Raw genomic sequence first — 24,855 nt, forward strand, 5'->3', positions numbered from 1 at the left:
TTGAATTGAAATATAATTGATTATACGTATTAATGGGGTACAGACTTGACTATCAGTATTTGTGTACAGATGTGATGATAAAATCCACATTATTAGCATGCTCATCATTACAAATTGCAATTATTTGTGTCTCTTACCCAATTACTCTCTAACCCCCTTTCCCACCCTCTTTTCCACTTCTAGTGACTATAGGTCTGTTCTCTCCTTCTGAAAGTTCAACGTTTTATTGTTTTTTTTTTCTTTTCTTTCTTTCTCTCTTTCTTTCTTTGCTTCTACATACAAATGAGAGCATGCAGTATTTCTCTTTCTGTGCCTGGCTTATTTAACCTAGCACCTATTCCTTATCAGGAGAAAGGAAAGCTAGGCTGAAGCTCAAAGATTTGGAGATCTGAGGGTTTTCCTCCAGCCTGAATCAATCACCTCTGACAGAGCAGGGAACTTGTCTCATCCCCAGGTCTACAGATGTCTTGGCATTAAGGTGACATATACTTACTTTCAATTGCTACATAGATCTTTTCATAGGTATATATAGGAAGGATCCCTTTAAGTTGGTAAATTCAAGTTTACACTAGCTTGCGTGATTTCCCCTTCTCCAAATCCATATTATTAATTTAAATTATTATGTATACAGGCAGGCTTTACACAAAGACAAAATTCATTTTTTTTCTATTTTGGAGATTATTTTTCCTTCCTAATTTATTCACTGTATTTATTATTTCTGGTTAAATGTTATGGTTAACCGCCCCACCATGAATGGATTTTTCCAGGAGTTTATGAGCTATCCCAAACCCAATACATGGAAATAAATTATCAACTGCTCTAAATATAAAGAGCATCATTCAAAGTCAGGAAGCTTCAAAACTAAACTGGATATACCCTTACCAGTTCCTAAAGCATTTTTGAATTATGATGTATTTCTTGGCATCAATCCCTTACCCTATAAATGTTTGTACATATGTTCATTTCCCCCCCAATAGTATGTGGTCCCTTAGATCAGTGATAGACATTAAGCACTGTAGTATTCCCACCCTACCAAACACCTGACATACAATAGGCACCCACTGGATGTGTGCTGACTGAATGAATGGAGAGTGAGAGACTAATAATTTTAACCGCCATTTACTGAAGACATAATACATAGCAGGCACTGTGCTGGGCAATTTACATAAATGATCTGGTTAGATTATCATGATATTGTAAGGCATGTATTATTATCCCTTATTTGCAGATGAGAAAACAGCTGCTTAGAGGGATTAAGTGACCTGGCAAAAGTTACAAATCTCACAAGTGACAGCTTTAATTTGAACTCGAGGCTGTCCTATTTAAAGCCCGTACTCATATACCAGTATACGGGTCAGCAAAGTATGTCTGCACTGCTTTTGGCTGCCACTGTTTTAGAGATAAAGTTTCATGGCAACACAGCCTTGCCCACTTGTTTAAGTATTGCCTTTGGCTGCAACAGAAAAGTTGAGCAGTTGTAGTGGAAACTATTCAGTCTGCAAAACTTAACATATTTATTTTATAGCGATTTACAGAAAAAGTGTGTGATCCCTGCCCTAGGATACACTGAAGGAGCAGACCACAGGGGCCAGAGGAATGATAAATGAAAAAGCAGGGAATCCTGCCAAGGTGACAGACTCCATATTTGCTGAATCCACATTTTTTTCCCTACTCCCCACTCTAACACAACTGGGTTATTGTGGAATTGAAAAATACCCAGGCGAGAGACCCTAATTTAAATCTAACCAGCCTTAGATTAAAGTTGGTCTTGTCTGTGCTGCTGCCTTATCTCTTTTCTTCCCTGATTGGTGCTATGCTAACTCATTCTCTGATAGTTAAAGCTGAGAGCAGATTAAGGGCCAAAACTCTTGTTAAACAATTAATTAGCCCTCCAAAGGGCAAAGAGAAAGTAATCACATTCTTCAGCTCTCAGTATAAAGAGTGAAAGTATTTTAGAACCTACTAAGTCTTTCTCTCCATCCTTTCTCTCTTTTCTCCTGGGTGTCTTTCTCCTCCTGCTGCCTCTTCCCTCCCTACCTTCATATCACTACCCAACTGTTCATATACAGACCTATCAAATGACAGGTATTTGTTGTATTAATTAAATAAAATCCAATGCTCCTCTGTCAATATTCAGTCAGGTGTTTAATTGTGTTACATCTGATAAATGTTCCATAAACAAGACATTCTGCCCAGACAAAGGCCTGAAGCTTAAGTGCTTTGGTTGGAAAGACGTATGGCCCTTGGATGATGGGTGGATCTTCCTCGCCCACTGCTCTTTTCATTCATGAGTGATGACTTAATAGTAGACTAAAGGCAACCTAGGAGAAAATGAATTTGGACTGCATTGTCTCCTCTGGGAGACAGTTATTAAAACATTTCTGAGGTTTTTAGGTGACCGCAAATAAAATCAGAAGGCAGAAAACTGGAACAAGCAAGAAGGCATGAAAGAAGGAACATGTTGCATGTTGAACTTTGTCACTACTGTATTCTACATTGCCTAGGACAGTCTCTGACATGCAAATATTTGTGAATAAAGGGAAAATGAGTAGGAGGGAGGGAAGGAGAGGGAATGGGAGGTGGGGGCGGGGGTACATGGGGGGAAGGGAGATAAAGAGATCAGAGAAAAAAAAAATGGAGCTCTTTAGATCACACTCACCATAACAGAGTGGGTGGTCTGGGCTAACATTCTGATCCTAGTGTACTAGCACCTGATTGTTGGGGGGGAAGGCTGATATAGTTGCAGCAGACTGTGGCTAATGCTGGATCCCCCCTGGCACGAAGGGCTCGTCTTGGGGGAAGTAGCGCACTTTGTTTATTACCACACTTAGCTCCCAGTGATTTTTGCTGTGACTTGTTTGTCAAGACACTCTGGAAGAGAACATCCTCCTTCACACTTTGATGGGCCAAGCATTCAGGAGAGTGGCAGAACTCTGCCTTGGACGGAGGTGTCCTCAAACAATGCACTGAAGTTAGCAGGAGGTGGGGGCTTGGTTATCTACCACATCTGTAGGCCTGACAGATTTTAACAGCACTTGGTGGGACTCTTTCAAGGGCAGTAATTGGCCAGCCTCAGGGCCACTTCTGGAAAGTTCGGTTTGGAGGGGTATTTGAGGGTTGCTGCTCTCCAGCACGTAGAAACAGACGCATAGCAAGAGAAATAGGTTCATGGCTAAATGTGGCCTATGCTGCAGATTCTCAGGGTGATGTAAGAAAAGCCCAGATAAAGCCTGGATTTTCTAAAAGTTTGGGAATTGGGAGCCCATACACCTTGTGTTCTGTGAATTTTGTTAGCCTTATTTCATTAGTCACAGGTTGATAATGTCTGGAAATTTGATACTTTCATGATGTCCTTAATTACTGTGGAGTATGCATAAAGCAAATGTACTTCACAGGGCCTGGTTTTCCAAAGCTTTGCAGTTTCAAATATTGACCTTGCAAAGGACATGAAATTTTTCCCAGGCTATAGTCTCTGTTGTTAGATAAGGAATTGTAACACAACAAGGTTGCTGGCTCAAAGACAGATTACTGATTGATATGTAAAGATACTGGGAAATTGCTGTAAGAAGAGAATGTTTGCTAAGAAAAAGCTTTTGCTAGTGGATGACTTAATTGCATTATAGATTGTCACCTTGCTTGTTTTACTGAATGTTACCAGATTCTATTGTTAAACTTGTTGAACTTTAATTAGAAAATACCCCACCTGTGTTCTCTTCCTGTAACTTCCTGGTCTGTAGAATAAATGCAGGAAAAGAACCTCAATTTATAGTTAATTTCCCAAATGGAAGGAATGCCTCTATCTTGAGGGTTCTGGGAGATTAACCCCTTTTTGGGGGCTTCTCACTGCTCAGAAGAGATGGGCTTTGAGTAATCTTTGGTGGCTCTGTCACTCAGGGGAAAAGGGGTGACAAATCTGTGGGAGGCAAAGCAACAATTACTATCCCACACTGAGATCTAAGAGAAAAGAAATGCACCATCTTGCCTTCAACCCAAAGATACATGAAAAGCCAGCCCAGAAATCACTGGCCTGTCTAGTCCTTCACAGGACTAGCTCACCTCTACCTGTTTTTTATCTTTTTAGAAAGTTTTAAAATATGAAATATAATGCACATACAGAAAACTAAAGTAAACCAAATTGCACACCTTAATGAATTATTATAAAACAGGCATCTGTCTAACCACCATGCAGATCAGGAGACAGAGCACTGCTGTCTTTTGCAGATGGCCATGTCCCACCCCAGGTGCCCTCATGTGCCCTGCTGTACCTGTTGCCAATCACTAATGGGCATAATTACAATTTGTGGTAATGGACATGCTGCCAGTATGGACCTGGACATCACATTTCGAGCATGAGTGATGACAATCAAATTTGTACTCCATGAATATTCATAACCAATAAAATAAATAAATAAAAATTATAAAATCTCATTTAAAAATAAATAAAGATAACTGCCCTGACTTGTAAGACAATCCTTTTCTTGAAACTTTATTATCATTTCTATCTAACTGTGCATCTCTAAACCTTTTAGTTTAGTTTTGCTTGTTTTTTTAACTTCTCATAAGAGAAATCAAAGATTATTTTTGTTTGAACTTTATGAGGGTTCTTTAAAAAGTTCATAGAAAGATTCATATTATTTTTCAATTCTATTTTTCCACAAACTTTTTGAAGTACCCTTGTATGACAGACTATTATAGAATCAGTTTATCTTTTAGCTATTTTCAACTTTGCTTATAAAAATTATCTTCACCATTATGGTTATCTGTAATTTATTTTCATTGATGAATAGTATTCCATTTTACAGACAAACTATACTTTAAGTATCTCTTCTAGTATTGATGAACACATGGGTTATTCTAGTTGTGCTATTATGGACATTACTGCTATAAACTTTCTTTTATATACTTTCTGATGTAAATGGATGCATATTTCCATCAAGTACATAACTAAGTATACAGTTGGTAGATCAGCCAGTATGCCAGTTTTCAAGCATAGTAGATAATGTTTATCTGCTTTACAAAGTGCCAATTATGCTCCTCCCAGCAGCGTATGAGAATCTTTATAGCTTCAGATTCTTGCCAAGACCTGATAGTCACAGTTTTCTTTAAATTTAGCCATTTTCACAGATAAAAATTACAATAAAATAATAATATTTAACTTTCAAACCCAAATAATCTTCCAGATTATTAATGGTGCTTCAAACCATTTAACTTTTCTCTTTTGTATTAGTGAAGTACATGTTCAAGTAATATGCTCATTTTTTCTATTAGGCTGTCTTTCTTTTCCTCATTGACTTGTAGGTTTTTTAAAAATAGTTATTCCAGGATTCCAGTCAAGATGGAGGAATAGACAGTCCCCAGCATCACTCTCTCCCACAAATCAACCAATTTACAACTATTAAAAAGCAATGACAGCCAAGCTTGGGCTACTAGAGCTCAGGGGAAGAGGAGGAGAGACCTACGGAGTTCATGGTGGCAGGAGAAGCCACAATGAGGAAAAGAAAGGATTGCTCCCACCATTTCGAGCCCTGGCTGCTTCAAGGCTGGAGCTGATGAATGCATGGAGCAAGAGCTGGCAAAAGCTGCAGCTGTGCCCTTCTGATGAAGTTGCTTCGACATGGCAGGTGAGAAGAGAACCTTGTTGGCTAGCAAGATCACTAACGGGGTTCCTGTGGACCCACACAGGAGCAAGGAGCTAAAACAACTGAAAACAGAAGCAACTCAGAGCCAGAGAGTCATTGCAAGGGACTGGAGCATGGCCTGTCCCATGGCAAGTATTTGGAATAGGAGAGGTGGTGGAGACAGCCCCACCAGAGGAACACTGGGTCACACCATGGACAGTTGATCTGCCCCCTGATCAGCACAGGACCACTCAGTGGAGACTGGTCAGGAACACAAATCTGCAGGGGATGCACTCTGCTGAAAAGTCTCAGGTACAGACCAGAGTTTTCACCCAACCCAAGTGTATCAGAACTCACGAGACCAGAAGTGCATACAAGGTCAACAATTAAAACTTGAGCTGCACAAAAAGCCTTCCCCAGGAAATCAGCAGGGAAGCAGCAATTTAACTCAACTACAGTGCTCAAGTACTGGTCCTCACAGGAAGTTCCCCACTTTAGAAGTAAGTAAAGGACAACAAATTAGTTCCAGCACAGAGTGTGAGTGGCAGGAACAGTGAATAATCCAACACAAAACTGAAAGAATAAACAAAATACCCACAGACCAGAGATGAAGTTTGATATTAACTAGTAAACGTCTCACACCACCAAAGAACACCTATAAAACCTAGAAGGACTGGAAGCCCCCTGGGCTCCCAAGCCAGGGAGGTGGGAGGGGCAAGGATCTGAGCCATGCCCCCCCGACACCCACAACCAGCTCAGAGACAACCACTGAGCTGCTGCAGAAAGTACCCCAGACTCCCAAGCCAGGGTGGTGGTAGGGCTGAGGGCTTCAGCCACACCCTGCTTACATCTACAACCAGACCAGCAATAACCCCCGAGCCACCGCTGGAAGCCACCTGGTCTCCTGAGCAGGGGCAGTGGGGGGCCGAGGGCTACAGTCACATCCCCCGACATGTGCATCCAGGGTAGCAATAACCAAACTACCACTGGAAGACCCCTCATCTCCTCTGCTGGAATGAGGGGGGGTGCCACGGGCCTCAACCATGCCTCCCTCCTTCCTCCTTCACCCACCCTTTTTTCTTCATCCTTCCCCCCTTTCCCTCCCCCACAACTGCTCTGCAACAACATCTTAGAATATAAAACAAATTAGTAAATAAACTTTAAAAAGTAAAAAATGAATAAATAAATAAATAAAAATAGTTACTCCATCATATATACAAGCACTTCAATCATTACAAATATTTGTCCTATTCTGTGGCTTGCCTTTTCATTCTCTGAATGCCCTAAAGATTCTTATATCCAGTATGAGGAGATACACGTTAAACAAAGTCTTTGTGGTAGGTTCTCTGATACACATATGTTCAGAGTATTGTGAAATAAAGAGAAGGAGTTGTCAATTAAACCCAGAGGGGATGAAAACTCAGAAAATGTCATAGGGAGAAAAATTGAATATTAAATACATACATGCATATTTCCCAGGAAATTAAGGGAGCAGGGGTCTCAATACACATAGAGACTATGACTCCTCTCTTGCCCTATTATGCAGATGAGTGTAAGAGTGGGGCTTTTGGCTGGAAGAGGTTTTCGAGGGAGGTCAATGATGAATAGATCCTAAGTATAAAAGGAAAGGTAAAAGAGGTCCGTAAGATTTAGAGGCATGTTTTCACTTAAAATAAGTATTCCCCGTGGTTTAAGAAGAGGGGTGAATGGAACAGAAATATGGTTGTCCTAGGTTGGAGTAGAGCTGAACTACATGGCAATGAGATGAGTTTTGGGAAATGCAGATAGAAAAAAACAGTTTGGCAGGTATGGTAGGCAATGGATAACATATCAGCTTTGGAGTCAGGGAGATCTGAGTTTAAATTCTGCACCCCTTTCCCATAGCCACCCCCTGACCCTCCCCTCTGCCTCCACCACACACACACACACACACACACACACACACACACACACACACACACACTATGTGACTATGATGTGTGAAGCAAAATTTTCACAAAGTTACTGGGAATACATTCAGTCTCCTGAAAAATAAAAAAAACTCTCACTTTTCCCAAGAGGTGGTGCTACAGTGTCCCCCTCACCCCTCAGAGGGGGGATTGTATCTTCCCCCTGACTTCCAAGTTCCTCAGGTTCTGAGCAGCTGGCTTCCTCAGATCACTGTAGAAAACAGCTGAAAGCTATGACTATCACCCATATAATCTGCTTGCAGTGTCTTTACAGGTTGCTCTTCTCCTTGTTCTGTTAAGAACAGAGACTAATCAGCCTGAGAGAAAGGGAGGAGGTGGGGGACAGGGTGCCAGTTACTGTGATTTGTGCTAGAGATATGAAATCCAAAGTGTTTGCAGTCCAGTAAGGTCAACACACAAGTGAACAGAACAGACATTTGCAATAAGAGGTTTACAGTGATACACTGCAGTCACTGTCGCCACCACTGAGGCCCTCACCAGGTATGTTCCCTTTCTGGACTTCCCAGCCTCAGACACTTGGTTATCCAGCCCAAAATGTCAATAATCCAGAAGTTTAAAAACCATGCTTAGACACACCCTGCGGTGCCGTCACGGGACCCAGCACGTAGGCCTCAAAGCCACCACCCAACTCCATCCCCAGCCCAGCCGAGTGCACACGGAGTAGGGAGATGTCCAGCAGGGGAGGAGGAAGCGCCTCAGAGACCACATGCCCTGTGGTGCCAGCGTGAGACCCAGAAGGTAGGCTCACTGCCGCCACCCAACTCCATCCCCAGCACAGCCCCATGTGCACAGAGCAGGGAGACATCCAGCAGGGGAGGCAGAAGCTCTGCAGAAACCACATGCCCTGCAGTGCCGGCACTCAAGCCAGCAGGTAGGCCTCACCACCACCACCCAACTCCATCCCCAGCCCGACCCAGTGCATGCTGACCAGAGGGGCAGCTCCACAGAGAGGCCCAAGACCCGAGGCAACCACACACACAAGGCACTAGTGGCCAACTGAGCAGACACTGAGGTAGCCATACCAAATTGGCAGCCCCAGCAGCATCCTAGCCAGACAATAGTATCAAACCAGTGGACTGTGAATCTCCCAGCCACAATGACTAAACATCAAAGGAAAGATACCAGAAATATGAAAAATCAAGAAAGTACACCACCAAATGGTAATAACTCTCAAGCTCTAGATCCTATAGAACAAGAAGCCCTTGAAATGTCTGACAAGGAATATCAAGTGATAATTCTAAGGAAACTGAAAAAGATACAAGAAAACTCAGCTAGACAACATGATGAAACGAGGAAAAGTATACAGGATCTGAAAGAAGAAATGTACAAGGAAATCAATGCCCTGAAAAAGAATGCAGCAGATCTTGCAGAGCTGATGAATTCATTCAACGAAATAAAAAACACAACAGAGAGTTTAACCAGCAGGCTTGCAGAAATAGAAGAGAGAACTTCTGACCTTGAAGATGGACTGTTTGAAATAACACAGGCAGACTAAAAAAATTGAAAGCACTGAAGAAAATCTAAGAGAAATATTAGACAACCTTAAGCACTCAAATATCCGAGTCATAGGTATTCCAGAAGGGGAGAAAAAAGGAGATTGCATTGAAAACATATTCACCAAAATAGTGGCAGAAAACTTCCCAGTTATTGGAAAAGACACAGATCTTCAGATTCAGGAAACTCAAAGATCCCCAAATGTATTCAACCCAAAAAGGTGTTCTCCAAGATATGTTATAGTCAAATTGGCAAAACTCAAAGACAAAGAGAGAATCTTAAAAGCTGCAAGGGAGAAGCATCAAGACACCTATAAGAGATCCCCTATCAGACTAACATCAGACTTTTCATAACAAACCCTAAAAGCCAGAAAGGAATGGGATGATATATTCAAAATACTAAAAGACAGAGATTGCCAGCCAAGAATCCTCTACCCCGCAAGGCTATCCTTCTGAAATAAAGGGCAAATAGTATATTTCTCACACAATCAAAAACTGTGGGATTTCACTACCACACGACCACCCTTACAAGAAATTCTAAAGGGAGTATTGGGTTTGGTACCTGAAAAACAACTACCACTGCCATAAAAACCCAAGAAAAATCAAAAGCCACTAGTATAATAAAAATGGCATCCATGACGAGAAAAAAAAACAAGCAAAAAAAAATAGACTTTAAACTAAAAACCATAAAAAGAGACAATGAGGGCCACTAAATAATGATAAAAGGATTGATCCATCAAAAAGATGTGACAATCATAAAAATATATGCACCCAATTTTGGAGCAGCCAGATTTATAAAACAAACTCTATTAGACCTAAAGAAGGAAATAGACATAATAGCAGAGGACCTGAACACCCCACTATCAATATTGGACAGATTATCTAGGCAAAGAATCAGCAGAGAAACAGAAGATCTAAACAACACACTAGACCAATTAGACTTGGCAGCTATCTACAGAACATTCCATCCAACAGCCTCAGAATATTCATTCTATTCATCAGCACATGGATCATTCTCCAGGATAGATCACATGTTAGGTCACAAATCAAGTCTCAACAAATTAAAAAAAATTGGAATTATCCCATGTATTTTTTCAGACCACAATGGATTACAATTAGAAATCAATAACAAATGATATTCTGGGAAATATACAAACACATGGAAATTATACAGCATTCTACTTAATGATATATGGGTCCAAGAAGAAATCGAACAGGGAATCAAAAAATTTATTGAAACTAATGAAAATAATGATACATCATACCAAACCCTGTGGGATACTGTAAAAGAAGTACTACAGGGGAAATTTATTGCATTAAATGTTTTCTTCAGAAGAATCGAAAGACAGCAAGCAAACAACCTAACACTTCACCTTAAAGAACTAGAAAAACAAAAACAATCCAAACCCAAAGTTAACAGGTGGAAAGAAATCATTAAGATCAGAGCAGAACTTCATGAAATCAAAACCCAAAAAAACAATGCAAAAGATCAACAAATTAAAAAGTTAGTTTTTTGAAAAGATAAATAAAATTTACAAACCATTAGCATGGCTAACTAAAAAAAGAAAAGAGAAGATCCAAATAACAAAAATTAGAAACGAAAAAGGTTATATTGCAACTGATACCCCTGAAATACAAGGAATCACTCAAGACTACTATAAACAACTATAAGCCAACAAATTTGAAAATCTGGAGGAAATGGATAAATTTCTAGACACACACAAGCTGCCAAAACTGAGCCAAGATGATGTAGAAAATCTGAACGGACCAATAACAATAAAGGAGCTTGAAGCTGTTATCAGAAGGCTCCCAACAAAGAAAAGCCCAGGACCAGATGGATTCAGAGCAGAATTCTACCAAACAAAGAGGAGTTGACACCAATTCTGTACAAACTATTCCAAAAGATTGAAACAGAGGCAAATCTCCCAAACTCATTCTATGAAGTAAACATCACCCTGATACCAAAACCAGGTAAAGATACAACTGAAAAAGAAAACTACAGGCCGATATGCTTGAGGAATATATAGATGCAAAAATCCTCAATAAAATACTAGCTAACAAAATACAGCAACACATACATAAAATTATACAACATGATCAAGTGGGATTGATCCCAGGGATGCAAGGTTGGGTCAACATACGCAAATCAATAAATGTGATACACCATATCAATAAAATCAAAGACAAGGACCATATGATCATCTCTATAGATGCTAAAAAAGCATTTGACAAAATTCATCACTCGTTTGTGATAAAGACTTTCTACAAGTTAGGTATAGATGGAAAGTATCTTAACATAATTAAAGCCATATATGATAAACCCACTGCCAATATCATCCTGAATGGGGAAAAGCTGAAAGCTTTTCCTTTAAGAACAGGAACTAGACAATGATGCCCACTCTCACCACTCCTATTCAACATAGTGTTGGAAGTACTAGCCAGAGCAATCAGAGAAGAGAAGGAAATAAAGGGCATCCAGATTGGAAAAGTTGAAGTCAAACTGTCCTTCCTCGCAGATGACATGATCCTATATATCAAATAGCATAAAGCCTCTAGAAAAAATCTCTTCGAGTTGATAAGTGATTTCAGCAATGTAGCAGGATACAAAATCAACACACAAAAATCAGTAGCATTTCTATTCTCCAATAGTGAACATGCAGAAAGAGAAATCAAGAAAGCTAGCCCATTTACAATAGCCAACAAAAAAATAAAATACTTAGGAATAGAACTAACCAAGGATGTGAAAAAATCTCTGTAATGAGAACTACAAACCACTGTTGAGAGAAATTAAAGAGGACACAAGAAGATGGAAAGATATCCCATTCTCTTGGACTGGAAGAATCAACATTGTGAAAAGGTCCATACTACCCAAAGTGATATACAAATTCAATGCAATCTCCATCAAAATTCCAATGACATTTTTCCCAAAAATGGAAAAAACTATCCAGACATTTATTTGGAATAACAAAAGACCACACATGGCCAAAGCAATTCTGAGCAAAAAATAAATAAATAAATAAATAAATAAATAAATAAATAAATAAATAAAGCTGGAGGCATTACACTACCTGACTTTGAACTATAGTACAAAGGTATAATAACCAAAAAAGCACGGTGCTGGCATAAAAACAGACAGATGGAATAATGGAATAGAATAGAGAATCCAGAAATCATCCCACACACCTACAGCCGTCTGATCTTTGTCAAAGGCAGCAAGTCTACATACTGGGGAAGAGACTGCCTCTTCAGCAAATGGTACTGGGATAACCAGATATCCATATGCAGGAGAATGAAACTAGACCCATACCTGTCACCATATACCAAAATCAACTCAAAATGGATTAAAAAATTAAATATGCACCCTGAAACAATAAAACTTCTAAAGGAAAACAAAGGAGAAACACTTCAGGAAGTGTGACTGGGCACAGACTTCATGAATATGACCCGAAAAGCATGGGCAACCAAAAGAAAAATAAACAAATGTGGTTCTATCAAACTAAAAAGCTTCCGCACAGCTGAAGAAACAATTAACAGAGTTAAAAGACAACCAACAGAGTGGAAGAAAATATTTGCAAAATATACATCTGACAAAGGATTAATATCCAGAATATACAAGGAACTCAAACAACTTTACAAGAAAAAACAAGCAACCCAATTAAAAAATGGGCAAAAGAGCTAAATAGGCATTTCTCAAAGTAAGATATACGAATGGCCAACAGACATAAAAAATTCTCAACATCACTCAGCATTCGGGAAATGCAAATCAAAACCACACTGAGATCCATCTCACCCCAGTTAGGATGGCTAATATCCAAAAGACTGTGAATGAGAAATGCTGGCGAGGTTGCAGAGGAAAAGGAACTCTCATACATTGTTGGTGGGACTGCAAAATGGTGCAGCCTCCATGGAAAATGGTATGGAGGTTCCTCAAACAGTTGCAGATAGATCTACCATATGATCCAGCTATCCCACTGCTGGGAATATATCCAGAGGAATGGAAATCATCAAGTCGAAGGTATACCTGTTCCCCAATGTTCATTGCAGCACTATTTACAATAGCCAAGAGCTGGAATCAACCCAAATGTCCATCATCAGATCAGTGGATATGGAAAATGTGGTATATCTACACAATGGAATACTACTCTGCTATAAAAAAAGAATGAAATACTGCCATTTGCAGCAACACGGATGGACCTAGAGAGAATTATATTAAGTGAAACGAGTCAGGCACAGAAAGAGAAATATCACATATTCTCACTTATTTGTGAGAGCTAAAAATAAATAAATACACACAAAAAAACGGGGTGGGTGGGAGGGAAGAAGACACAACAATTACAATTCCTTGAAATTGATATGACAAGCAAACAGAAGAACAGAGACTAATTAGGGGCAATGTCCCATTAATGCAATATAATAAACCCCTATGCATCCAGCAAGGAGATGGCCCTGGCCCACCTGTCTGTGGGATGTTGAGAGGTTCCAGGAACGCGTGCCTCTCTTACTGAACCAGCTTGTAGGTTTCCCCAGTAAAGCCTGTTCCTTAACCACACAATTCTGTGGAATTCATTTTGAGCCCTGTTGTACAACAGTGATCTGAGGCAGGTAACAGCCATTGTTAGTCTTGGTATCTTCATCTGTAAAACAGAGAGGATGCCAACTACAGTAATGAGATATTGTGAAGGTTGAACAATATGATGGGTTAAAGATGCATAGCCCTGGACCTATTTTACATGGTGAAGAAAATTTAGTTATGGCTGAAATAATTAAAGCCATGTAGCCTCAGTTTCCTAACTGAAGATAATGCTGTGGTGGTGACCTCAACAAAAGCAGTCACTCGATAACTGAAGAGTACCAGTAGAAAGAGAGGTCATGTGTGTCTGTGGCAGGGGGCGGGGGGTTGTCTAGGGGGATGGCTGGAAAGGAGATTTGCAAAAAGGGAAGGACTGACCAGAAGTAGACCTACTCTGCAAATGTATCCCACTAACAATTATAGATTGCATTTTCACTTCTAATAATGACTCAATAGCTATTTTAATTATGTTTGTACATATGCATACAGTATCTGTATATACCAAATATATGAGCAGAATTCTCCACATAATCATGGGTAAATTTTCCCTATGTGACCATACTCAGAATGTATGTGTCTATAACTCGTTAGATTGAATAAATACATTTGGTGGTGGTGGTGAGGTCTGTTTTCCTCTGTTTGACCTGAGAGGTGGGAGATTTCCTATACAGCAATGTATAAGGAAGTTAGCTAGAGGAAAATATAAAAGACTAGCTCTAACTGTATAAATAATCTAGTCAAAGTAAAGACAAATTCTAGGACTGAACTTCTTCTGTTGGAGCTGATAGTTGCTTTTGAATTTCTTGCTAGTGTTACTAGGGCTAGCTGGAAGGACCAAAATGCCAGAAATGGGTTAAAACAACAACTGGAGTAATGAGACTCTGCTTGGGCCCACCTGAAGGAATAAGACTGGAGCCCAGGAAGGAGTAAAGTCAGCAGGAGAGTTAATGGAGCAGGCCAACTTCTTCAATGGGCTGCCCTCGATCAAAAACAGGGCTGACTGTAGGAAGAAGAGTCACCAACCCCTAAAACACTCCTCACAGATTTGATAACTCAAAGAAATCAACTGAATCAGAATTTAATCCTACAGATTAGTCAGATCTTTGGGCCCTTTTAAATGTAAATGGAACCAAGAGTGACTGAAATCTTATTATAAATTAACTGGCATTTAGGTATGATTATAAAGGACTGTAGGGAGTTCTTTTCTCAATGGCAGAATGGGGTACGAAGGAGAGAAGACCAGAGCTCTGGAATCTTAAGGGAGGAAGAAACCGGCTGGGAGGAACAGGAACTGGGAAGTGAAAGTTGGGAATGAAAAAGACAACATTGCCCAATCACAACGGGAGTCAGGCTTTCCTATGATGCAGACCTTGACATAGAAGGGGAGAGCTAACAAACACTCTCTGAACAACAGTTAGCACTACCATGTATCACTAAGTCATAAAAACACTCTTGGGTACGAGAATTTTAAATTTTACACCACAGTCTTTAAAGTTCTGCTTTGATCAAGTCAAACTCTGGAACAACTGTAGCTATGGAGACTTGCTGCACAATGAGAGGTAAAAAAAACGGTGAGGAAATGCTTCAGGTTGAGTCCCAAAGGCTACTACTTGTCCCCTACCGACAATAGCGGAGGCTAACACCATCCTGCATGTCCTTGATGTCAACATCAGGTGATGTTGTTAAAGGTGTCGGGAAGGGAGGTGCCTGTCCTCAGGACAGGGCATTAGCCTCCACTTGGAGGTGTGTTCAATATGCCATCCTGGGAAGATTGAACTCTTCCAGCAGCACATAATGGAAAAATAGTATGGCACTAAACAATAAACTGAGAACGCATCAGAATCCCAAAGACTACATCTAATATTGCTTCTCCTAACTGCAGAATATGGAGTTTTATGCTGTTCTGACTGAAAACAACTGCAGTTTTCTCTCCCCTATTGTGGAAGCATTCCTTACAAACTTTGAAATCAGTTAAGGTTACTTTAACTGAGCTATTCCTTCAGGAGTTGATTCCCAACAAAGGTTAGATCCTGAAAGAGTAAAATAATCACCTTCTAAATATCAATCGTGTAAAACAGATGTAAGATCAGAAAATTAATGTCATAATTTATGGGCAATTTCTTTTCACAGCTTAATGCTTTATTTAACTATCCTCATTAAACTATTTTAGCACAAAGAGTAGTATTCCCCACCCCTGGCTCTACCACCCAAACCCTCAACAGGGAAGAGTTGGCTGAAAAAGTAAATAACATAATAATCTTCTCAAATGACACTAACATTAGTTAAATATGCCACCTCCCCTAAAGATCACAGTAGTCGTTTATTGGAATAACTAACGACAAGACAGAAAACCAAACTGTCAACATTGGTACAAAGAATCTGCTAATTTGCTGGGGGTTAGTGGAATATAGGCAGTGTCATATTAACGTTATTCCCTTGAGATTCATTTTCTACCAAATTCCTTTTATTAACAATGTGAAAGTAATAAATGCCCCTATGGAAAATCAAGGGGATAGAGAAAAATACAAGAAAACAATAATAATAAGCAATAAAGCTGCCAACCATAGATAATTATGGTAACGGACTTTGCATTCTTCTGTCGGTCTTTTGGCATATATAAGTACTATATATTACACCATGTATGTGCTTTGCATTTTAAATTTATAAGCATGTACTCATTCCATAAATTATCATAAGCATCAGTCTTAATGCCTGTATTACATTCCATTTTATCAATATTTATATATCCTTTTTTCTGATAAAAAAAACTTTAAAAAATTAATGCACAAATGCTCTTTAAAAAATTTCACATTGCTTATTAAAGTAAAATTATTGGAAATAGTGTTTCTGAATCAGAGAGCAAGAAAAGAAAAACTGCCAAATTATTTTCTAAACATTTCTTTATAATTTAATTTTTTGCCAGCTATAGAAAAGAGCACTCTGATCTCTGTGCTGTCTTATCAACCCAAAACTTTTCTTCTAAAAGTATTTTCTAATTCATTAGGTCAAAAATGTGTCTCAAGTTATAGTATGTTTCATTGATTACTTCTAAGTCTTAATAGATTTCATAAATGTATCAATCAAACAAAGTTTCTTTTGTGAATTATTAGAATATGCCCTTTGTGGACTGATATTTTAGGATTTTAAGGGAGGTTGTTAGAAATTTGTATGTCCACTGTAAATATTCGATATATGAAATGTTTCTCTTATATATTTGAATTGAATATTTCTCTCAGCTACTTTTTTCTTAACTTTGCTCTTGGTGTTTAAGCTTTTTATTTAGTTAAATCTATTTATATTCCCCTATGTGATTTTTTCTCAATTCCTGAGTTTAGACAAATTCCTCCCCTCCTACAGATGAGATATGCACTATCAAAAAAAAAAATAGTGCTTGCTTTTTAATTATTATTGTTAGAATTAAATGAAACTGAAACTTGTTAATGAAATTAGCTAACAAAATTTTCCACTGCTGACCAGATATTATAAAAACATTGAACCTATCATGTTTAATAGTGCATACATTTTCCCAAGCTGGATAACTGTGAAATCAAGTGTAACCAATGATTTGAGTGTAGCTGTGATTAAACTTTCCAATGCTGGGAGACACTTTAAACGGAAGCTTTTATCTATATTTATAGCAGTTTCATTTTTTACTTCAGCTGTTACTTAGTTTTTTCCTCCTTTTTTTGCAATTGATTTGCAAAGTATTCCATTAATTGCCTTATAACTGTCATACCTATGGAAAATTGTTAGCATGCCTTAAAGTGATCAAGAAAGCTCTTGAGTGCTGAAGTCTACTAAGTCTTATAGATCTCTGTTTCTCATCTGGGTCTGCTTAGGTGAAATTAGATTTAATGACGCTTTCATGCATTTGCTATTTGATTATATTAGTCTGGTTCAGTCAGACCCTTGAGATATGTTTGTCCCTCCAGGCTCCTCACCTGAACTAGCTGTCCATGCAATACTGGTCCAGCTCCAAGGTCCAGCCAGATGCATGTAATCTAGCCAACAATGGTCACTTGACTTGATAGCCATATGTCTGGAGGTCTGAGCTTAAGAGTGGAGAAACAGAATTTCTGTGGTCCTGTTTCACACTGAACTCTATCTAGCCTTTCTCTTCATCGCCAATCTTGCCTCATAGATCTCCTATGGAAAATGTCGTGACTTTTAAGGACGTCTTTTTGAACCAGGATTGCCTGGATGGGAGGGCTTTTCCAACGGGGGAGACGTAGGGAGGGAAGGATTGAGATTCCTATATTCAAGAATAACAATTTCTAGGCAAATACACAAATCATGATCCATCAAAACACTAGATTAGTAATACATAAACATGTTATAAAAGGGAATTCTGGGGGCCGGCCCGGTGGCGCACTGCGCTAGTGCACCGCTTGGGAAGCGCAGAGGCGCTCCCGCCGAGGGTTTGGATCCCACATACAGACCGGTTCCCGCTCACTGGCTGAGCGAGGCGCGGGGGCAACGCCGAGGGTTGCGATCCCGTTGCCGGTCCCGGTCCAGTGCGGGGACGACACTGAGGGTTGCGATCCATTGCCGGACATGGAAAAAAGACAAAAAAAAAAAAAGTTTCACTTGGGAAGCGCAGAGGCGCTCCCGCCGAGGGTTTGGATCCCACATACAGACCGGTTCCCGCTCACTGGCTGAGCGAGGCGCGGGGGCAACGCCGAGGGTTGCGATCCCGTTGCCGGTCCCGGTCCGGTACGGGGGCGACACTGAGGGTTGCGATCCGTTGCCGGACATGGAAAAAGACAAAAAAAAAAAAAAAAAGGGAATTCTGTTTTCATGCAAAGAGGGAGCAGGAGTGTGAGAGAAAATGTGACTGAAGGTAAATACAATTCAAATGAGTTACCTATGAAATGTACAAGTAGATATGCAGGGCCAGGACGAGGGGAAGGTGAGTGAGGCTCTTGATTCGGTGCAAAATCTAAGGAGCAGAAAAGCTTAGTAAACAAGATAAATACTATTTTAATGAAAAAAATTAAATTAAGGAAAAAATACATAAACAAAATATCGGAATGTTAAATAAAGTCAGAATCAGTCACAGTGTCATGCCAAGACATGTCGAATCAAAAGGAAAATTAATGATATGGATCCAGGTACATAATGCAGTGGCAATAGCTGGAAGTCCCCATTCTTTAAGGAAGCTGTGACTGAGAGAGAGGCAGAAGGCTTAAAGGACATGTTTTTATTTATTCATTTCTACTTTTATTTGCTGAGGTTAAAAAGGGTTGGTGAAGGAGAGGGGGTTTAGACAGGAAGAAATCAGAGAAGATAGACTCCCCCAGGACAGGAAGATAAGGGGGCCAGAGAAAAAGAGATGAGTTGGGGGCTGATGCAGACAAGTTACTGAATAAAGGCCTTCAAAAATAAGGAAGTTTCGGGCCAGCCCAGTGGCGCACTGGAGAGTGTGCCGCTTGGGAGCACGGCGGCACTCCCGCTGAGGGTTTGGATGCCATGTGGAGACCGGTTCCTGCTCACTGGCTGAGCGCGGTGCGGGTGCAACACTGAGGGTTGCGATCCTGTTGCCGTTCCCCAGTACGGGCACGACACCGAGGGTTGTGATTCCGTTACTCGTCAGTAAAAAAGACAAAAAGGAAAAAAAAAAAAATAAGGAAGTTTCTACCTAGGAAGTTAAAAATACGACCCAGCCATCCCACTGTTTGGTATATCTCCAAAGGAAATAAAATCAGTATCTCCAAGAGATAACTATATCTCCATGTTCACTGTAGCATTATTCACAATAGACAAGATATGGAAACAACCTAAGTGTCCACTGAAGGATATATAAATAAAGAAAATGTGGTATATATACAAAATGGAATATTATTCAGGCTTAAAAAAAGGAGATCCTGCCATTGTGACAAAATGGATAAACTTGGAGGATATTATGCTAACTAAAATAAGCCAGATAGAGCAAGACAAATACTATATGTTCTCACTTATATGTGTAATCTAAAAAAAAAAAAGTCAAATCAAACAGAGAGTAGAGTGCAGTGGTTACCAGGGGTAGGGGGGGAACAGAAAATGGAGAGATGTGTATCAAAGGGTGCAAATTTGCAGTTATGTAAGAGTAAGTCTAGGGATGTAATGTACTACATGAGGACTACAGTTAATAATATTGTGTTGTATTCTGGAAATTTGCTAAAAGGTAACTGTGTGAGAAAATGGTTATGTTTATTTACTTGACTATAGTAATCATTTCACTATAAATATGTGTATCAAAACTTCATCTTGTACACCTTAAATATATAAATAAAAAGGAAGGAAGGAAGGAAGGAAGGAAGGAAGGAAGGAAGGAAGGAAGGAAGGAAGGTTTTTTTTGCCTGAATAACGCATTAGCTCATCTTTCCTCTGTGCCTCATTCCTTTCTTTCTTTTGAAGTGTTTCTAACATTTACTCACATCTTTCTGCATCTCTCCCCACATCCAAATCCAGAGGAATTTAGTATGCAATACTAATCTTCCTGTAATCCCTTCTCTTTTGGTCATCAAGCAGCAGTTACTAACGTGAAACTTTAACAAGAGAAGAGCAAAGAAGCATTAAAAACACTATTTGCTAAAAATAATACAGAAAAGGTACATAAGTGCTGCTCACATCTCTTCAAAAAATGCTTTTACCCAACCTTCAGGTGAAAGTTATACTCAAGGCTGCAATGGCTGGATCCCCAAGTTCAGTGAGTCTGCACTTTGGAGCAATTTGTCCATAAAACAGATCTCATTTTAGTAATAAAACGTCTTACTAAAAAGGTTAGAAACAATGCAAGTAAATACACTAAATGTTTGTTATTCGTGGAAGCAAGTTATTCCTTTGTGCACTGCTGTTGTTTGAGTGAAGTTCCAGAGGTGCTTACTAATGGAATAGATTGCAGAACTGTGCCTAAGATGCCTAAGAACTACCTCTCAAACATGCTAAGTATCCAGGCTATCAAATTAAAGGAGTCTCCAAGGCTGCCGCTTCTCTGGTCATCCTTAATTAGGCAATACTCTAGTGAAACCCTCACAATTAATCTTAAGCATTGTTTTTCTCCTACAGTAAGTGGAAGGTGAATTTTTAAAGTGTGTGCAATGGATTGCACTTTGTTCCAATTTTATTTAGAAGGTTGTGGAGGAAGGATTGGAATATAACAAAATTGTTATGTTTTCCCCCATTTAAAAACTAGACCGACAAATCATAAAATTGCAGAAAAAGAGGGGCCGGCCCCGTGGCGCACTGGATAGTGCGCTGCTTGGGAAGCGCGGCGGCGCTCCCGTTCGAGGGTTCGGATCCCACATACGGACCGGCTCCCGCTCACTGGCTGAGCGAGGCGCGGGAGCAACACCGAGGCTTGCAGTCCCGTTGCCGGTCCCCGGTCCGGTGCGGGGGCAACACTGAGGGTTGCGATCCGTTGCCGGACACGGAAAAAAGACAAAAAGACAAAAAAAAAAAAAAAAAAAATTGCAGAAAAAGAAAAGGGATGCTCGTTTTTTGTTTTACAAATATTTAACTTATATTAAAATTATTTTTCAGTTGCACTCACATCACAAAATATTCCAGGCATATCAGTGTAAACACTACTCACTAAATATTACTATGCCTTCCTACCTCTGAGGTTTATTTGGGAGAACGAGGGTCATGTAATTTCCTTTACTCAGAACAACCCAGACTTCTGTGCCTGTTAACACTTTGCCCATCTGACTCAACCTGGCTAATCAAATCTTTCCTACTCAAGCTATTTTTTCATTAATTTAACAACAGTCATTGACTGCCTTAAATTAATGAATGAAGTAATGAGACAATGAATTAATCAATGTGGGCAGATTCTATAAGACACATATCTCTGTAATCCAATAGCCTGTTGTAGTGCCTGAGATATTAGTAAATAAATGCTTGCCAAATTATTGATTACACATACATTGCATAAATTGAAATACATTTATATTTACGCCAAGAAATTCTCTCTAAATTATGTTAGCTTCTGAGGAGAAAGCATATCTTTCTAGCAACCCGATCTTTAAAACCTTCATAGGCACTTTCTCTGTAAAGATAAATAAACTTTCTTTTGAATGTGGTGGAAGAAGTTGACAGATAACTTCTGACTGTGAATGTCTGGTTTTATAATAAGGAGGGTCACTGTCCTCAAAGTTTAGCACTCATTAGAACCTGAGAACTTTTATCTAATCTTAACCCTGCACCTGAGTGCCAGGCAGAGCTAAATCACTTAACTTTCCAGTAAATTAATGGTTTAATCTGTAAAACACAATTGCCATCAAAGGATTTAAAAGGAAAATACTAATGACGGAATGAAGGTAGATTTAAAGATTCAGCAAAACTATTAAAATTCATGGCAAAGCCATTTTCTATTATTTTTCTCAGTTGTAACTGTACTGCTTTTATGAGAAGTGAATTCAATAAAAATAAGCTTGTAAGAGTTCTGTAGTGTTAGCTTGTCTCTGCTGGACTGATGCCAAATGTAAGACAATCCTCTTACTTTCTGAAATGTAAAATGTAAAGTACTTTGAAAATTCATGATATTTTCATTAGATGCCCAAGGACTCTGGACCCTGATAGACAACACAATCCCTGTCATTTTGATAAGACTGAAAAATAAAAAAGCAGTTTATACATTTCTTTTTATCACCTCCTTCTTCTATTTCCTCTTTCATTTTTCTATTACATTTTGATATTGACTTTTATGTTTCTGCATCTTTACTTTTTTCCACCCCCGAAGCGATTGGAAGTATATTTGCAGACTCCAAGGTACCATTTCCAGAGTCTGATGAGGTTCTCCCTTTGGTGTGTGTCAAACAATCATTTCCAAGCTACAGATAAACAGCCGGAGTGCCCCAGAAATGCCCTAAGCCCACTAGGGGCTTGCTTGCCTGAGCTGGCTGCAACTCTGTAGTTGCAATGCACACTTTTTGGGAGGATAGTAACAAATATCGGCTCAGAAGAGAGAGTGATGAAAGCACATTTCTCTAAGACATGAGATTTAGGTCTATTGATAGATAAACAGATTTTTTTTTCTAGGCAATATAACATCTGTTCAGAGTAAGTAAGCATCACTGCACAAGGGGATGGAGGATGTTAACGGAACTGGTATTGGGGCTGCAATGAGATAGAAGAAAATCAGAACCAAGGCACATATTGTTCAGACAGTTAATAGGCTTATTTTAATCACTCATTTAACTTTACACAGTGATTGTATTATGTGGGAGGTTAGTGGAGAATAGATGAAACAACAGAAATTGTGCAATTTCACAATTTCTAGACAGCTAATGAACATAAAAAGCTATTTCATGGGTCAGAGTCTGAAAGAAAACACGTTGGACTTCAAAGAAATAAAGAAATCAAGAATTCAATGTAGTGAAAATAAGGCTGAAGACTACTATAGAATTGAATATGGCATGCCTCTACATTCTAGCTATTAATGACTAGTTTTTAAGAAAACCAGTATTGTGAGAAGGCCAAGGGATCTTTTTACATTTTACTTTTAAATATTTCCTAGCACTTTCTCATTCATTAGCTCAATTGATTCTCATATTTTCATAACCCTAACATAAAAAAGATATTTCAATCTACATTTTAGTGTTTAAAAAGTTGAAAGAAATTAATTTCATAACTTGATAAAGATGGTAAAGGGGCCTCTTGAGCTCCAGTCCCAATTTAGTTTATCCTACCCAAGACCATTTTCACATCAACCTGTTACATCATTTAATGAAATAAAATGTCAATTACATTTATTTTTAAGTTATGTTCAGTCAGGAAAGGGAAACAAAAGGAGCTACTTTAGCTTTCCGATGCCTAAAAACCTGTCCAACAAAATTTCATTTTTCAACTAGTCATACAAAACAATGGAGGACATAATGCTGTCCTCTTCCCAAGAGACTTTAAGTGTTTATGTTGTTAAGTCAAAATTGCTTCCTAAAGACAGTAAACTTGTTTCTCTGCTATATTTCTCACATTATCTCATTATTTGATCCATCCATCCATTCCTTCCTTTCTTCTTTCCTTCCTTCCTTCCTTCCCTCTTTTAAAAAACATGTATATATAACCAGCAATTACCAAGCATTTACAGTGCACTGGGCAGAGTGCTAAGCTCTTTATTGCAAACATTGCAAAGTGCAATAAGAGAAATAGGAAGTAATGAGATGAGTCAGCTAGTTTTGGAATCAAGTTAGTCACAATTGATCCCAGCTGCAAGCCCAGTATGTTGGGGGTGGGCCACCTTGTATTGCAACCACATGCAATGCAGCAATATAGGAGCACAGTGGCCTGTCAATTCACACAGCTGGACCACTTACAGCTTGTACCTTGTTGATGCCAATGATTACATATGTTAAAGGTACTTAGTAGTCCTTGTACCAAATGCAAAAGAAACCTCAGAGACTTGTACTCCCATGGTTCTTAAATCTAATCATGTACCAGAGCTACTGGTAGTTTTTGTAAAGAATGAATTTTTAAGCTCCCCCAAGAAAACTGGTATCTTCAGGAAGAAAGCTTTAAAAAATATCTATTACTCTAGTAAATTCTCCCAGCAATTATTGAGTAGCCTATTTAAAATGGCTACAACCTTAGTCTATATATAACTTTGCTTTTGCTTTCTATTATTGCAAGATCTAGAATCAACTCCAAATAGTCCAGATAGTAAGGTTTCCTGAGGATTTTAGTCTTCAAAATACCACATGAAGTTGAAAATTGATATCATAGTCCATGTAACCAAAACCCTTGCCCAACCATTGGAAAATATCAGCAGAGAAAGAGTAGGCCAGAATAGAGACATCTGGATCCCTCCAAAGCCACCTAAGAAGATGAGTCCATCAGAGAATAGTGATTATAACAAGTAGTCTGACACTGTACTGGTTTGCTTCAGGTAGACCCATTTCATGCCTGCTGTCTCGGTATAATTATTAATTGTGTTATCCATTTCTCTCTCAAAAGTGTCCCTATTTGGGCAATAATATGGTCACACTAAGCATAAGAGAATCATCGAAAACTAATGAGTGTCCTCCAGTGGGTGTGGGGCAGGACAATGGTAGTTAGGCTGTATTCATTCAATTATTCAATTCGGCAACATATGTGTGTTGGCATTTATATATGCCAGGTCCTGCATAAGTAAGAAAAGTCCCTTACCTCATGTAGTTTGCAGTCTAGCGATGGGAGACTCATATAATATACAAAAGAAAAATGAACAGCAAAAAAAGATAATTAGA

General features: G+C 39.1%; 1 protein-coding gene across 2 annotated transcripts in view; it reads right to left on the minus strand.

The window, feature by feature from the left end:
• GRM8 (glutamate receptor, metabotropic 8) overlaps positions 1 to 24,855 on the minus strand; it is a 773,290-nt gene that overhangs the window by 208,414 nt on the left and 540,021 nt on the right. The gene's annotated exons all lie outside the window — the stretch shown is intronic.

The sequence above is a fragment of the Galeopterus variegatus genome, unplaced genomic scaffold, assembly GCF_000696425.1.
Source record: "Galeopterus variegatus unplaced genomic scaffold, G_variegatus-3.0.2 Scaffold40, whole genome shotgun sequence".
Taxonomy (NCBI): Eukaryota; Metazoa; Chordata; class Mammalia; order Dermoptera; family Cynocephalidae; genus Galeopterus; species Galeopterus variegatus.